The sequence below is a fragment of the Panthera uncia genome, chromosome B1 (genome assembly GCF_023721935.1).
Source record: "Panthera uncia isolate 11264 chromosome B1, Puncia_PCG_1.0, whole genome shotgun sequence".
Lineage (NCBI taxonomy): Eukaryota > Metazoa > Chordata > Mammalia > Carnivora > Felidae > Panthera > Panthera uncia.
Genome location: NC_064811.1, coordinates 11,925,810 through 11,941,352, shown reverse-complemented (window position 1 = coordinate 11,941,352; position 15,543 = coordinate 11,925,810).

The following is a 15,543-nucleotide window of genomic DNA, read 5'->3' as shown; positions in this document are numbered from 1 at the left end:
GGTATAAAAATACTCAGAGTGGACATTTCATAGTAGATTCTATTCCTGAGTAATGCTCTATGGGCTTTACTGATATTACGTCATTTAATTCTTTAAAAGAATTAAAAGTGGATAATATTATTCTCATTTTACAGATAAGGAAGTTGAGGCACAGTGAAGTTCAATAATTTGTCCAACACAGCTAATAAGTGACAGTAGTAGCCTCCAAAGTGGCCTCCAAAGTGGCCCCCAGTGATCCTTGCCTTTTGTTATTCACACCTTTGTGCAGTAGGCTCCCATATCGTATCAAAATTAGTATGTGTGACCAAAGAAAACAGCAGAAGGGACGATTTTCAAGATGTTATGGACTGAACATTTGTGTTCCCTCAAAATTCGTATGTTGAAATCCTAAGCGCCACTGTGATGATGATATTAGAAGGTGAGGCTTTGGGGAGGTAGCTATGTCACAGAGGTGGAGCCCTTATGAGTGTGATTGGTGCTCTTGTACAAGATATTCCAGAGAGCTCTCTTGTCCTCTTTCCGTGATGTGAGGATACAGCAAGAAGATGGTCATGGGGGGCCCTGGGTGGCTCAGGTCGTGATCTCTCAGTTCATGAGTTTGAGCCCCACATTGGGTTCACTGCTGTCAGCCTGTCAGTGTAGACCCCACTTCAGATCATCTGTCCCCCTCTCTCCCTGCTCCTGCCCTACTTGTGCTCTCTTTCTCAAAAATAGATAAACATGAAGAAGAAGAAGAAGAAGAAGAAGAAGAAGAAGAAGAAAAAGAAAAAGAAGAAGAAGAAGAAGGCCATCTGCAAACCAGAAGAGGGTTCTCACCAGACGCAGACGGTGCTGGTACCCTGGTCTTGGACTTCCAGCCTCCAGAAGTGTGAGAAATAAATTTCTGTTGTTTGTAAGTTCCGCCCACTAAAATCTGTGCTATTCTGCCATAGCAGCCCCCAACTAAGACACAAGTGTAAGTCAGAAAAGAGACTGTTGTTTCCCCCTTATTCTCTCAGATAGCTCTCAGAGAGCCTCTCTCAGAGGCTCTGGGAAAGGCAGCTTCCGTATCATAAGGACACTCAAGCAGCCCTGTTGCGTGTGCACATGGCAAGGAACTGATGCCTCCTCTAGCACCAGTTGGGCAGCCATGTGAGTGTGCCATCTTGGAAGAGGGTCGTCTAGAGGACTGCAGATGACAGAGCCTGAGATAGAACCACCTGGCTTCGTTGCTCCCAAGTGTCTGGCCCACATGATCTGTGTAACAGAATAGATTTGTATTAGTATTTTAAGTCTCTAGGTTTGGGGCTGCCTTGTTTTATGGCAAAAGATAACTGATACAGGAGAACAGTCTGCTTCCAGGGCCTGTTTGCTTCACTGCTATGTGAAAAAATCAAAGATGGAAAAGGAGATGACTCCTTCCTTATATGATGTGATGTTATCTAACGCCAAACTTGCACACCACCTACCCTCATCTCAGCTGACACCAGAGGTATGCATTCCAAACTTGAGAGCTGCAAGGGCGCACAAGAGAACACGGGATTGCAGTAAGATATGCCTGGATTTGGGGGCACCTGCGTGGCTCAGTCGGTTAATCGTTGGACTTTGACTCAGGTCATGATCTCATGGTTCAAGAGTCGAGCCCCACGTCGGGCTCTGTGCTGACAGCTCAGAGCCTGGAACCTGCTTTGGGTTCTGTGTTGTGTCTCCCTCTCTCTCTGCCCCTCCTCCCCTCACACTCTGTCTATCTCAAAAATAAACATTAAAAGAAAAAAAAATTTAAATAAAAGATATGCCTGGATTTGAATCCTGGTTCAGACACGTTTCTTACTTTGGACATCTCCAAAAACGAGGCCCTCATAGCTAGGGAGAAAAATAACAACTTATAAGTCCAGTCTCTTTAGGCAGAGCTGAGAGCTGTGGCTACATAGAGCTACTTGGGAAGAGTAGAATTCAGGGACCGATGGATTTTTCAGAGGTGAAGATGTTCACAGGTTGGTTGACCTTTAGCTGCAGATGCCTGTGTGACACTGTTGCTGACTTGATGCCCTTCAGCACTGTGGGTGTTAAGGCAGGGTGGTTATTAATCAATGAGGATGAGTTTAAAACCAGGTTTGGCCAAAGAAAAATGAGTCCCTTCCTAGCAGGCTAGGAACTTTCTATTCTCCCTTGAAGCCCTTTCAATTCAATGTTCTCAGCAGCAAAATGAGAAGAACACAGATGTTGTGACAGCCACTATTTCATGCCTACTGTAAGCTAGTTGCCATACGTTCTCTGTCACAACTACTTAACTGAACCACCGTAGAGCAACGGCCACCAGAAACAATAAGGAAACAGGTGGATGTGGCTGCATTGCCATGAAACTTTTTTTTACAAAAGTAGGCACCAAGCTGGACTTGGCCTGTGGGCCATAATTTGCTGAGCCTGCTCTAGTTTACCTTTAGTGTCGGCTCCAATGTGCTTTTTCTCCTCTCCGAGCTTCTAGATATGCCATTCCTTCTATCTGCATTATCCTTTCCCTTCTCCTAAAATACGTTGCTCCTGCTCATTCCTTGGTTCCCAACCGAAGCATTATTTCCCTGGGGAAGGTGCTGTCCACACCTTTGTCCACACCCTGCTTCCCCAGTGTTCTCTATTTCCTCTTTTATAACCTTATCTCATGTTTGTCTTGTGCACCATTTGATTCACAGGGCTTGGCCGAGCCTTGATAAATATCAGGGAAAGAAGAATGAATGATGTTTGAGAGGGCATCTGAGACAAACTTGGACCATTTCACACCTATGTCTGCTTGTACAATTTTTCCTAAAGCTACCTTGCTCCCAAGAAATGGATTCTATGCTCGTATATTTTGTTAAACTCACTGGTGATTTGGCCTCTATTTTACAGTGCAAGATTCTCAAAATGAGAAAATGTCTGTGAAATTCGTGTTTAAGACACTTTCATTCTCTTGCCACTATTTCCCCGCAATGGTGACCTTTACATTTAGCCTGAGTCTAAGTGGGGTTGTCAGAACATCAGGTTACATTATGCAATGCAGCTATTTGTGCCTTTTAAGGACGACGTAGGTTCCAACATGGACTCACAGCAGGAAGGTGCGCTGATGATATTCTCGAAAGCTCAGCCGCCAGGATTGGATCCAGAAGTGGGTCAGCAGTCAAGAAGACACATGCTTCTTGGAAATCAGTTGCGCTGAAAAGAGGTCTCCATTTATCCTTCCAGAAAATAAGTAACCCTTGGCTCATGCGCAGTCTCGCTCCTTTAGGCAGATTGCAGCGAGGCTTGTGTTTGAAGGAGAAGCATGGAATTGTACTCAGGAATTATTTTTCTCTTTCGGAGCTGGTGTGTGGATCTGTCGTGAACCGCGGACTCATCGATTGTCCCACCTTATCTGAGAACCTGAGAGCTCCCAGGGCTGGCTGGTGGCAGCTACTCCAAGGCATGGGCCATCTCCTGCCACCGTTCTCGCAACAGTGTGATTCGCTGCCCCCACCTGCTTGTTGATAAATGGCTCAAAGGGCTCCCAGAGACTCTTCCCGCTCTGGGTCACACAGGGGATTTCTTCAGGGTAGTTTCTGTGGCAGAACCGGAAGGGCCAACAGGGTGGGAAGGAGGGAGCAGGGAGAGGGGATCAAGCCCCAAAGGACAAGGCATGGGTTTCTGCCTGGGCTGCTGTGTTGTCCCTAGTCCCAAGGACTATGCGATAACCTGACATCTGAGAAGAAAGACAGGAAGCCAGTGGTACAGATGCACAGAGATCATACGTGGAGAAGAATAAGCACAATGTCTAGGTCACCTTGGGAAACTTCAATGTGGTAACAGTCAGAGGACACCCTCCTGAGCTTGTACTCCCAGTCCAGTTTAATTCGTAATGGCCCTGTGCAATTTTAGCTTTTAAAGCCCACCGACCTGTTGACAGGTGGGATCATCTAATAATGAGAAGCATCATTGGGCACTGACTATGTTCCAGGCGCTGTTCTGAGCTCTGCAGCCTATTACATGAAGTCCTCGGAAACGGCTGTTTTTCTAGGCTCAAAATGGCTAACTACCGGCAATTCATGTTTCCATCTACTATCACCTTTTGTTATTTTGACAACCATCTTCTAAAGACCGTTGTTTTCCGGGGGCACCTGGGTGGCTCAGTTGGTTGAAAATTGACTCCTGATTTCGGCTCAGGTCACAATCCCAGAATCACGGGGTCAAGCCCCGCATTGTGCTCCATGCTAAGCAGGGAACCTGCTTAAGGTTCTCTCTCTCTCTCTCTCTCTCTCAAAAATAAAAAACTAAAAAGAATTTTTTTCACTAGAATTAAAAATTTTTAAAAGCTGTTGTTTTCTGGTGCTTTGAAGCTCTGGCTGAGTTTGAAACTCACCTCTGCCACTCTGGTCCAATGTGCTTTAGTTTCCTTCCTTGTAAAATGGTACGAATACTACTACTGGCTTAGTAGGATTATCTGAAGATTAACAAATTAGTGAATGTCATAGCGCCCGGCATGTAAGTGTTCAGTAAATATAGCCATTACCATTGGCTCTGCATAAAGTTATGTTTAAGGTCTTCATTCTAGAAATACCCTGTGCAATGATATCTGATGTTTTGTGGGTTTTTTTGTTTTTGGTTTTTTTTCCCTGCCAGGTATTTATTTCTTCTTCCATGATAGCAGCCCAATTTCCCTTTCAGTTAACTTGCCCTCATCTGGTAGAGTTGTGTGTCAGCCTTGCCTCCCCTAGCTATGGATTACACATGGGGCCCAAAGTGGATCAATCCCAATGTGTCCTGCCTCTCATGTACTTTCAAAGCCAGGCTCATCTGCTTTTTCTCTGATTCTTCAGCTCTTCTGTGTTCTTCCAGTAAACTCTGTTTTTACACAATGGGGGGGGGGGGTGTATAATGAGAGGTAATTTAGCAGATTATTAGCAAGTTAATTAGTTTCTGTTGTTGCCACCAAAGATCCTTGATGTATATATCATTAGAAATAGGCATTTTAACCTATTCTTTCTAAATAAAGAAACCAGCTAACGTATAACTGACTCTCTGACTGGACCTTTACTATGTGATTGTGTTTAAGATATCTTTGCAACAGTAAGTGTCATTAGCTCCATTTCACAGATAAGGAAATTAAAGACCTAGGTTTTCATGCCAACTCTCTCAGTCGGTGGCTATGTGTCCTTGAGCAAGGCTCTGAACTTCTCTGAGTCACGGCAGCCTGATGCGGGAAGTGGGGTTGCTTACACACCCACCCCCTCCGGGTGGTTCTGAGAATTATACAAGATGATGGAGATACAAAAGTACTTCGTAAACAGGTAGTGCCATATAAGTGGACAATTGTATTATGATTTCCTTTGGTCAAAGGATAAATTTTAATACCTCTTCTTGGTGTCTAAGCCATTTGTTCTTTCTGCATCATCATAATAACGTTGAAAACAGAGGTTTTTAAGTGCCAGTCCCAACTTATATGTACACCAGGAAAATGAGATTCTTCTTCCTGAAAGCAACATTGTACCTTCATGGATTTCCCTGCTGCTTTTCTCCCTTACCGGGTCAATCATGGCTGAAGCTTGCTTTCCTCGCTTTTCTGATCAAACTGCAAGCATTTCTCTCCTTTTCCTCCTATTTCTCTCCTTTCTTTCCCAGTCTCGAAGCTCCTCAAGGACCAATAAATGCCAGCAATGACTACACCCAGGCTTCTGAGGGTTTTTAGTAAATTAGAGACGAGATCCAACTTCCTGTATTAGAACTGGGATTCAAATGAAGGCTTTCCAAAGTCTACCGATGATCATATAAAGAGTAAGCAGGAATCGTGAAAATTAGGGATATTATTTCCAAATGCCAGTATTTTTAATGGACAAATAATGCAGTGGATCAGGCTGCAGTATATTAGTAAAGGATAAAGAAAAAAGAAGGTAAACAGAATTCATTTGTGAAGGGCCGATGAATATTCTTATTGGCCCATAGTGCCATCTTGTGGATAGTTTTTAAATAGGGTTTAGTTTTCAGCCATGATTGCATTAGCTCGATTATTCCAAAGCATCCGTTAGAAGCCGCAAATAATACCTGATAACCCAAGAAAACACAGATGATCACACCTGGGAGAACCAATTTGTTGATCTCTCATCCTCGCTGGGAGTGGTTGACCAGTCATCCCACGTTTTGAGTTACACGCACACACACACACACATATATGCATATGCCTTTTTGCCAAAAATTTTAGGGGGTTCACGAAGCTCCTGACTGCATGTTTGGAACGTTTGCTTTGCAGCATTACCTTCAGCGATGTGATGGAGTCCCATATTTGTAACTATCACTCTATGCAGATGTATCTCAGATGCTCACGGGCCCTTCTATCTTCAGGCCTTTGAGTCCAGCTTCCTTCACTATTCCTGATTTAAACATCTTGCCCTTTCCTGTAGTTTAATCATGCTGACCGCCTCTCAAGAAATACTTCTGGACACATTCAAATTCAGAGCCGTTCAAAGTCAGGCTCATATGCCACCATCTTTGGGAAGCTTCTCCCTAATCAGAAAGAATTAACCTTTTCCTTTTGTTATCTCTTAGGCCATTTTTAAAAATTCTTTGCATAAAATAGTTCAGACTTCCCACAATCGATAACTGACCAAGTAAAGGGTTAGCTCTTGAGAAAAGGCAACATGCTCTATTTATCTTTGCAGTTTCTATAATACTAGAGGGAGGGATTTACCTTGTAGTCACTCCTTTAATATCTGTAAAGCTGAAAGACTTGGTTTAATTTTTTACTCTATACCTTGAGATATGAGCATGAGAAAGGTTAAGCTTTCCAAGCCTTGGTTCTTCATTTGTACACAGAGGTCCGATAGCTCCTACATGTGGATCCTTGAAGAATTCAATGAAGTCATGCATGGAATACACTTGGTTCAGTTCCTGGCACATAGTTGGGGATCAAAATATGTTTTTAAATAAAAGGATCCTCAGAGGAGGAAAAGGCTGAGGTCACTGTCTCTAAACAAAAATCTTCCTATGATTTTGGAGATGAGTGGGTTTTCTTTTCTTTTAATTAAAAAAAAAATGATTAAGAAGTCCCTAACTTTTAAGAATTGAGCCAGGTATTAGAGATACAAAGATGAATCAGCATTTTGCTCTTTGGGGGCAATCTTTGAAATGTCTCAATCGATATTGAGATGCCCCCACACAGTAGGCATTATTGTATTAATAATATTTACGAAAGGAATTTTTTTAAAGCCTATTTTATTTAGGCCTATGCAGCTGGGTTTCCAGTGTGATCCAATAGTTGGCAAGAGTAATCTGCTGTGGCCGGTTACAGTCTTGTGGCAATCGTCGTTTTAACAGCACTGGCACATTGCTCATGATGCAGTAGAAAAGGCACTGAAGTTGGAGGAAGAGGGTCTAACTCCAAGGACGTGTCCTTCCCTCCAAACCACATTGCCAGAGAAGAATGAGCCGGGGCTTCTGCCACTCATGGATGTGTTCATTACTGTTGATATAACTTCGTTGATGTCCTATACGATGATTTTTTGGTGCAAAATATCCTGTGCAGAAGCTCATATTTTTAATTAAAAGTGTATTTGTTTTATAACTAAAAACATAATATCTCATAATATCTTCCTGAGTTTTGCCATATTACTTGCCAGATTAGTCTTTAAAATGTTGATCCAGTGAATACTCACAGCGCCTGAAATGTGAACTTCCTGTTTTCTCGTATCCTTGTCATCCTTGTCAAACTTCATAGTCTCTGAAAATCTGATTGGTTCAACGGACAGATATCATGTGGTGTCTCGTTGCTGCTTAAATTGGGCATTTCCATGACGATTGGGGAGGTTGAACTCTTTTCCTCTACTGTAAGTCACGTAAGTGTCCCATTCTGGCTCCCCTATTCGAGCCTTAACCATTGTGTTGGTTTTCGTGCCTTCTTCTTGTTGACTTGCAGAAATACTGCACATATTTTAGATGTCAATCGCATTCAAAAATTCTCTTATTTTTTCATTACCTTACAGGTTTATGTTTCACATTTAATGCCCTTTTTAAAATATTTATTTATTTAGAGAGAGAGAGAGTATGAGGGGTGGAGCAGAGAGAGAGAGAGAGAGAGAGAGAGGGAGAGAAAGAATCCCAGTCTCCACATGGTCAGCCACAGAGCCCAACACAGGGCTCCGTCTCACAAACTGTGAGATCATGACCTGAGCTGAAATCAAGAGTCAGAGGCTTCACTGAGCCACCCAGGTCCCCCTGTGTCACATTTAAGTATCGAATTATCTAAAAGTACCACCACCTGTGTGTATGATGTGAGGTAGAGATCTCACTTGGCCTTTACCAAGATCAACTTCTTTAGAATCTGTCCTTTCTGCATTTATTTGTCTTGCCATCTCTACCGTATATCAAGTTCCTAGATACATGTGGATCTTCTTCTGAACTTGCCCTTTTTTCCCATTGGTGTAGTTGATTATTCCTGTACCAGTACTGTTTTCCTTACCATGGCTTGTTAGTATGTCTTCGTATCTGCCAAGGAATTCCCCTTATTTGCTCACCTTTTCAAAAACTGAATTGACTTTGGATATTAGCCACATATTTAAAAATTAATCTTTCCATTTTATCAAAAAATAATGCTGGAAATTTTTGGAAGTGTATTTAATTTATAAATTAATTTTAGGAGATTTGATTCCATTATAATTTTAAGTCATCCCATCCGTGAACGTGATGGTATAGTCATGTATTCAGATATTTGTCTGTGTCCTTTAATAAAATTTTACTCACTGTAAAGATCTCATGCATTTTTTCTTAATTTTAATTTTTTTTCACATTTATTTATTATTGAAAGACAAAGAGAGACAGAGCATGAGCAGGGGAGGGGCAGAGAGAGAGAGGGAGACACAGAACCCAAAGCAGGCTCCAGGCTCCGAGCTGTCAGCACAGAGCCCGTCGCGGGACTACAACTCACAAACCATGAGATCATGACCTGAGCTGAAGTCGGGCACCTGACTGAGCCACCCAGGCACCCCTCATGCATTTTTTGTTAAATAAACTCCTAGGTGTGTTATGAATCAATGCTATCATGTTATTTTCCATTATATATTTTTTTAGTTTTTTATTGCTGGCATAGGGGACATGAAAGCTTGAATGATCTTCGCTAATATTACCGATATCTCTCACTAGTTCTAATAGTTTATGACACTAATACGATATGTGGATCTTCACATCTGCCCTGGGTAGTTGGTACCAGGAGGAGAGGCTAAACTCCAGTTCTTAGTTGCTCTCCTGGTGAGTTTAAGGAGGAGAGGGGACCATACCTCAGAACGCTGACTCTTTGGCATTCTATATTCTTCTCAATCTTTCCAATTCCTTACCAGGCAACTGGTCTCTCTATTAGTTTCCTAGGGTTGTTTTAACAAAGTACCACAAATTGGGTGGATTCAACAAGAGAAATTGATTGTCTTGTAGTTCTGGAAGCTAGAAATCCAACATCAAGAGATGGGCAGGGTTGAGTCCCTCTGAGACCTATAAGGAAGAATCTGTTCTGTGCATCTCCCCTAGCTTCTGGTGCTTTGCTAGCAATCTTTGGTGTTCCTTGGCTGGTAGAAGCCTCTCCCAATCCCCGCCTCATCTTTACATGGCATCATCCCTCTGTGTGTGCCTGTGCCAAAATTTCCCCTTTTTATAAGGACACCAGCCATATTGGATTAGGGGATCACTATAGTCCAGTATCATTTCATCTTATCTAATTACATCCACAGCAATCCTACTTCCAAGTAAGGTTGCATCCTGGAGCACTGAGGGTTAAGACTTCAACACAGGAATTTTGAGAGACCCACAATCCATAACAGCCTTCAAAGATCCTGTCTGGACCTCTGCCCTGAATGCTACAATACTACAATCTAATTATCTACTCCTTGATAAGAAGAGAGGAATGAAGAGGTTTGCCCTCACCTGTTGTTTGCTTGCCACCCCAACTGCATGTGAGTATCATTTTTCTTTGGGCTCCAGTCAGGGCTGAGCTTATACTCCTATTTCTGATTTACATTGGCAGAGAATGTGTGAGTGAGACACAAACACAAGAGAGCGTCCCTCACTGCAGTGTTCATCCCGTCCATCTGAGCTGCCATTTTTCCTCCACTTTGTGACTCAGCCACTATTTTCCTTTCTGGGAATTTAGTATTGTTTTTATTCACGTTCTCAGAGACACCATCTTTTCTATTGCTTCATTCATTTCAAAGGATGCTTTCAAGGGAGGAGACATGGTCTGCCTTCCTTTTCTATCTACACAGAGTCATCCTATGCCTGAAATTGTTCTCTGGAGCCTCAGTATGCAGACCAACCCTTAGTTCACCAGCCATTTCTGAATTAGGGAAGGGGGAAGAAAAGAGATATGACATTCTTCCCAAATGGAGGCAGGTGGATGGATAATTAAAGCTAAAAGCAAAGTTTTAGAGTATATTTTAAAGATTTTTGCTCAAGAAAGACTAAGCAGCTGTAGAAGTCAGGATATTGATAAATGATGGTTTCCCGGACATGCTTATTGTTGAAAACAAAACGATGCTTGTTTAGGTGCCATGGAGATACTCATTTTTCTTTTCAGCATTATTCAGTCGACAACTCTGTTGTGGTTCTTCCTTGTGTTGTGATGTACTTTGAACACCTGCGTGTAACGGCGGGACCCCTGGTGTGGAGACAAGATGCCCAGGGACTCGCCTTTGTCACTAGCTGAGTCACCTTGAGCGGATCACTGAGGCTCAGTTTTCCTCTGTCGGGCCATGGGTCAGACCCATGGAACATTCAATTCTCACCCAACGGAACATGAAGTAGTGTTTGCTTGTCAGGGCGTGGAGATGGGTGTGTGTTGTAGCTCCATTAGTTTCTCAGAGACCTTAAGGGAGCTAAATCTCTATGAAATTTTGCCCTTATTTCCTCTCCTATGTATTCAGCTCACAGAGACATGAGATGACCATTCATGGCTATGAGATATCTCATTCAAATGAGTTACTCATTTGAAATGATTGGAAATCAAGTTGGTCATATCTATCTGATGACAACCTGAGATGTATAAACACACAGTTGAACCCCGGTGTCTAGACTTCTACTGTATAAAAAATGATCACGTTCTGAAAATATCCAGAAGCACACAAGAAGAAACAGCAAGTGCTTTTTTGACTTAAGGAATTTACTTCAAAGGATGAAGGGGTTCTATAAGGCCTCCCAAGAAAGACCTGTATGTATGGCCAGAGAGCTTTGAGAACCACTGCTTTGTGTTACCAATGCCTCAGAATGAGGACACAAGAATGCTGCCCTTTCGGAGACAGACCACATACACCTATTATGAGGGAAAAAACATACGATGCCATTAAAAGTGATTTCTTATTCGGAAATCATGCTTGATCGGCCGTCATTGTTGCTGTTTAATAGACTTTATTATTAGAGAAGTTTTAGGTTCATAGCAAAATTAAGCACTAAGTAGAGAGCATTATATACACCCTGTCTGCATTGCACACAATGGCCACCCCAACTGTTAACATCCCCCACAGATGTTGCATTTGTTACAATCGATAAACCTACACCTGACATGTCACAAAGCCCACAGTTTACAGTAGGGTTCACTCTCAGTGTTGTTTATATTCCATGGGTTGGGACAGATGTATAATGACACGTATCCACCATCACTGCATCAGAGACAATGGTTTTACTGCCTTAAAAATCCTCTGTGCTAGGGGTCCTTGGGTGGCTCTCCAACTCTTGAGCTCAACTCAGATCATGGTCTCCAGTTTGTGAGTTCAGGTTTGAGCCCCACGTCAGGCTCTGAACTGACAGCACAGAGCCTACTTGGGATTTTCTCTCTCTCTGCCCCTCCCACGCTGTGCTCTCCCACTTTCTCTCTCAAAATAAATAAATAAAACTTAAAAAAATCCTCTATGTTCCACCTGTTCATCCATCTCTCCCCTGTCATGCTTGCTTTAAAAGAAAAAAAAATCTTAGGGGTGCCTGGGTGGCTCAGTCAGTTAAGTGTCCGACTTCGGCTCAGGTCATGATCTCATGGCTCATGGATTCAAGCCCCATGTTGGGCTCTGTGCTGACAGTGTGGAGCCTGGAGCCTGTTTTGCATTCTGTGTCTCCCTCTCTCTCTGCCCCACCCCTGCTCATGCTCTGTCTCTCTTTCTCTCTCCCCAAAATAAATAAACATTAAAAAAATTTAATCTCAGTATAACTTTTTATTATGCAATAACTTAAGATTTTCAGAAAAGTTGCAAAAATACTACAGAGTTCCTGTACACCCCTCAACCAGTTTCTGTCGTTGTGAATATCCTACATTGTCAGGGTGGATTTGTCAAAACCAAGGAACTGAAATTTGTACCTTGCTATTAACTGAGCTCCAGATTTTATTTTGCTTTCATTTCTTTTTTCATTAATATCTTTTATCTGTTCCAGGATCCAATCCAGAAAACCACATTGCATTGAGCTGTCATGTCTTCTGAGTCTCCTCTGGTCTCCGTGACAGTTTCTCTGTCTTTCCTTGGTGGTCATGACCTTGAAAGTCTTGAAGAAGACTGTCCAGGTAGTCTACAGAATGCCCCATAATTTGCACTTGTCTCATGTTTTTCTCATGATAAGCCTGGGATTACAGGTTTTTTTTTTTTTTTAAGATGGGTTTTCTGGAAACTAAAGATGTGAATTATCCTTCTAATTACATCAGATTAGGGGGTACATATTTGCATGACATCATATCACATGACATGATGATGTTAACTTTCATCACCTAGTTAAACTAGTGTTTGCCAGGTTTCACCACTGGTAAGACACTATTTTTCCCTTTCCCTATGCTATTCTTTGGAAAGAGTCACTGAGCACAGCCCACGCCAAATAGGTAGCGAAGAAGGAGAGTAGCAATTAAACTTCAAGTCTTGGAGGGGGACCATCCACACATATTTGGAATTCCCTTTTATTGCTTGCTCTTTGATGTATACGTTCCATTCTGTTTTATTTGTTTGTTTTTGCCATATGTCGGCGTTGTGAAACAGTTGGCTCATATCAGTTTTGGAGGGTCTATTGTTAAATTTTCAGGAATTTTGCAAGCTGGTTGACATATCTTGGCAGCCTGAAATCAACCAGGGTAGGAGTATTTACACCACAGATATTGGCAAACACTACAAATCAGGGCTTCCCCACTGCTCCCTTCTCCCAAAGAGCTGATTGTTAAACAGTTACCAGCACACCCCTGTATGCCACATATGACAAATAAACATAAAATGCCCAAGATGACAAAGAAAGATAGTGATTACATATCACTATGAGCTCTTTATTTCTTTGCTGATTGAAACAAACAGAAGGGTGAGAACATGTCCCTCCTCTGCCTCCTCACTCCTACATTAGATATTACACCATTGTGCACAAAGAGGCTCAGCTGTAAACCTGGGCAACCCATCTCCTGATAGCCCCCATCAATGAGTAAAATAGGCCATCTCTGGAGCACTAACACTCTTCAGACTACCAGCTGATACGCTTTTAATATTTATATCGATTTCTATTATCCTGAATGCAAACAGGAGGTCATTGGATCAAAACAATCATTATTACTTACAGCAGTAGCTGTCTCCGTTCCTCATGCACCAATTCTTTCCCCTTCTGAGGTGGTGCCATGAGACCCTCGCCAGCAAGGGAAGAGCCCTGAAAACATAAATGTGAGAATTTGTATACATATTGCCTCCTCCACTCCAGAGAGGGAGAGAAACCGAATCTCCTTAAAGTCTATGTATTCCCTTTGGGAGGAGAAGGTGAAAGTTCCTCAGTTTTTCCCCTTCAGAATGTAATAAGTGTCCCCCATGGAGTAGATGAGACAAACTGGCATTTATAACCAAGGGTTTTATCCCCCTTTGAGGAGTAAACACAGAGAAAGAGACAAGTTTCTAAACCCTTCCTGAGGTCTGTTGGTTACTTAATCATGCTTTAACTTTCCAGTCTGGTCCTAAAACCAAAGTCTCATTTCATTGCTTAGAAAGCACTAACAACCATGTAGAAACATAAACATATTTTCTCTACTGTCCCACACCACCTTCTGGTCAAAAGTAGGAACAGTACAGATTCTGAAGTTTTATTGAACAAGAAGTAAAAGGAGAACAAAACTCCTTGGCTGTCCTCAGTCTCTGGGGTCTTGACTTTTCTTTTGTTATAATCCAAACATCAATGTTATGGCTTAATCAATAGAGAAGAGGCAGCCCCAATTTATAGAAACCTAAAATCAAGCACAGATTTTTGAGGATGGTGTTTGGTCTTGTGAAGAAACATAAGTAACAAATCCTGCTCCTCATGAGAATGATAAGCAAACTCATCAGGCAGAATTAGTGATATGTCTCCCAAAGTCAGCACAAAGGTTAGAAGCTAGAAGCTCTCCAAGGGCAGTGATTCTCAAATACAGCCTATTCTCAAACATATATCTCCATTGCTGGGGCCCGGTGCAGACGTCCTGAACTGGAATCTCTGTGATTCTGGTGCCCAGGAATCTATACTTTTACAGTCTCTCAGGTAATACCCAAAGATGTAAACAGATTTGGCATCAACTGCTACAAAGTTAACTAACTCCCAACTCAAAATGATATGACTTGGGGAAAGGTGTGTGGCTCCACCTACAGGTGATCCTTGGTTCTGCAGCGATTCAATGTATAACTCAATATACACTTCTAACCAGAAGTACCCTTTCAGTGGGACATAGAAATAGAAAACTAAACATTTATATTTTTACAATTATTGCCTTCAGTTCAACTCTTTAGAATGTCCTTTGAAATATTTAGGGCCACTTGGACAGATTCTGTAACAGTCTATACATCTTCAGTTATTAAAAGTCCAGACCAGTTTAAAATTTCTAGACATCTTGAGCCAGACCAACACTAAACCATCCTGCACACCTAGAAACCAGATCTGAGGATTAACACAATCTGCACAACCTGAACCACAGAATTCAGCAGGTACGCAGCACGGAGAGGTGAACTGGGGGAGAAAGAAGCCACGGAGGGCAGGGGGCTGCTTTTGTGTGCAGAGAGAGGACGGGGGTGTGGGGAGAATATGGGAAAAGCACCCCCCCAAAAGCAGCTGGAGAGAAAATGGAAAAGTGGAAACAGCTGCAGGGACTGAACTAAAAAGGGAGAAAGGAGAAAGGAGAGGGTTTAAATTCCATTAAGACGATAAACATGGGGAGCACAGAGTCTGAAACTCCGCAGCTTGATACCTGGCGGCACTCTGGTGGGAAGGGCGAATCCCCAGGAGCAGAGTGGAGTCCGGGGTTCTTCAGGCCACACGGGGAGAGCCAGTTCCCCTGCTGGGAGGACAACTGGTAGAGGCTGTGTGGGTCCCCCAAAGGCAAGGACCCAGTGGGCCCAGGAGAACAACCACATTCGCTGGTGCTGGAACAAGGTCATTCGGGGTGAAGCCTGGTGCCAGATGTGTGTTGTGATTCTCCATAATCCTTGAAAAGCTGCTGCTACACTATCTTGCAAATTTTTTCTGGGGTGGGCTGGCACCTGGCCACAGTCTCTGGGCATCAACAGCAACACGGTCCTGCAAACTTTCCTGGATGCAGCTGGCACCCGGCCATTGCTCAGT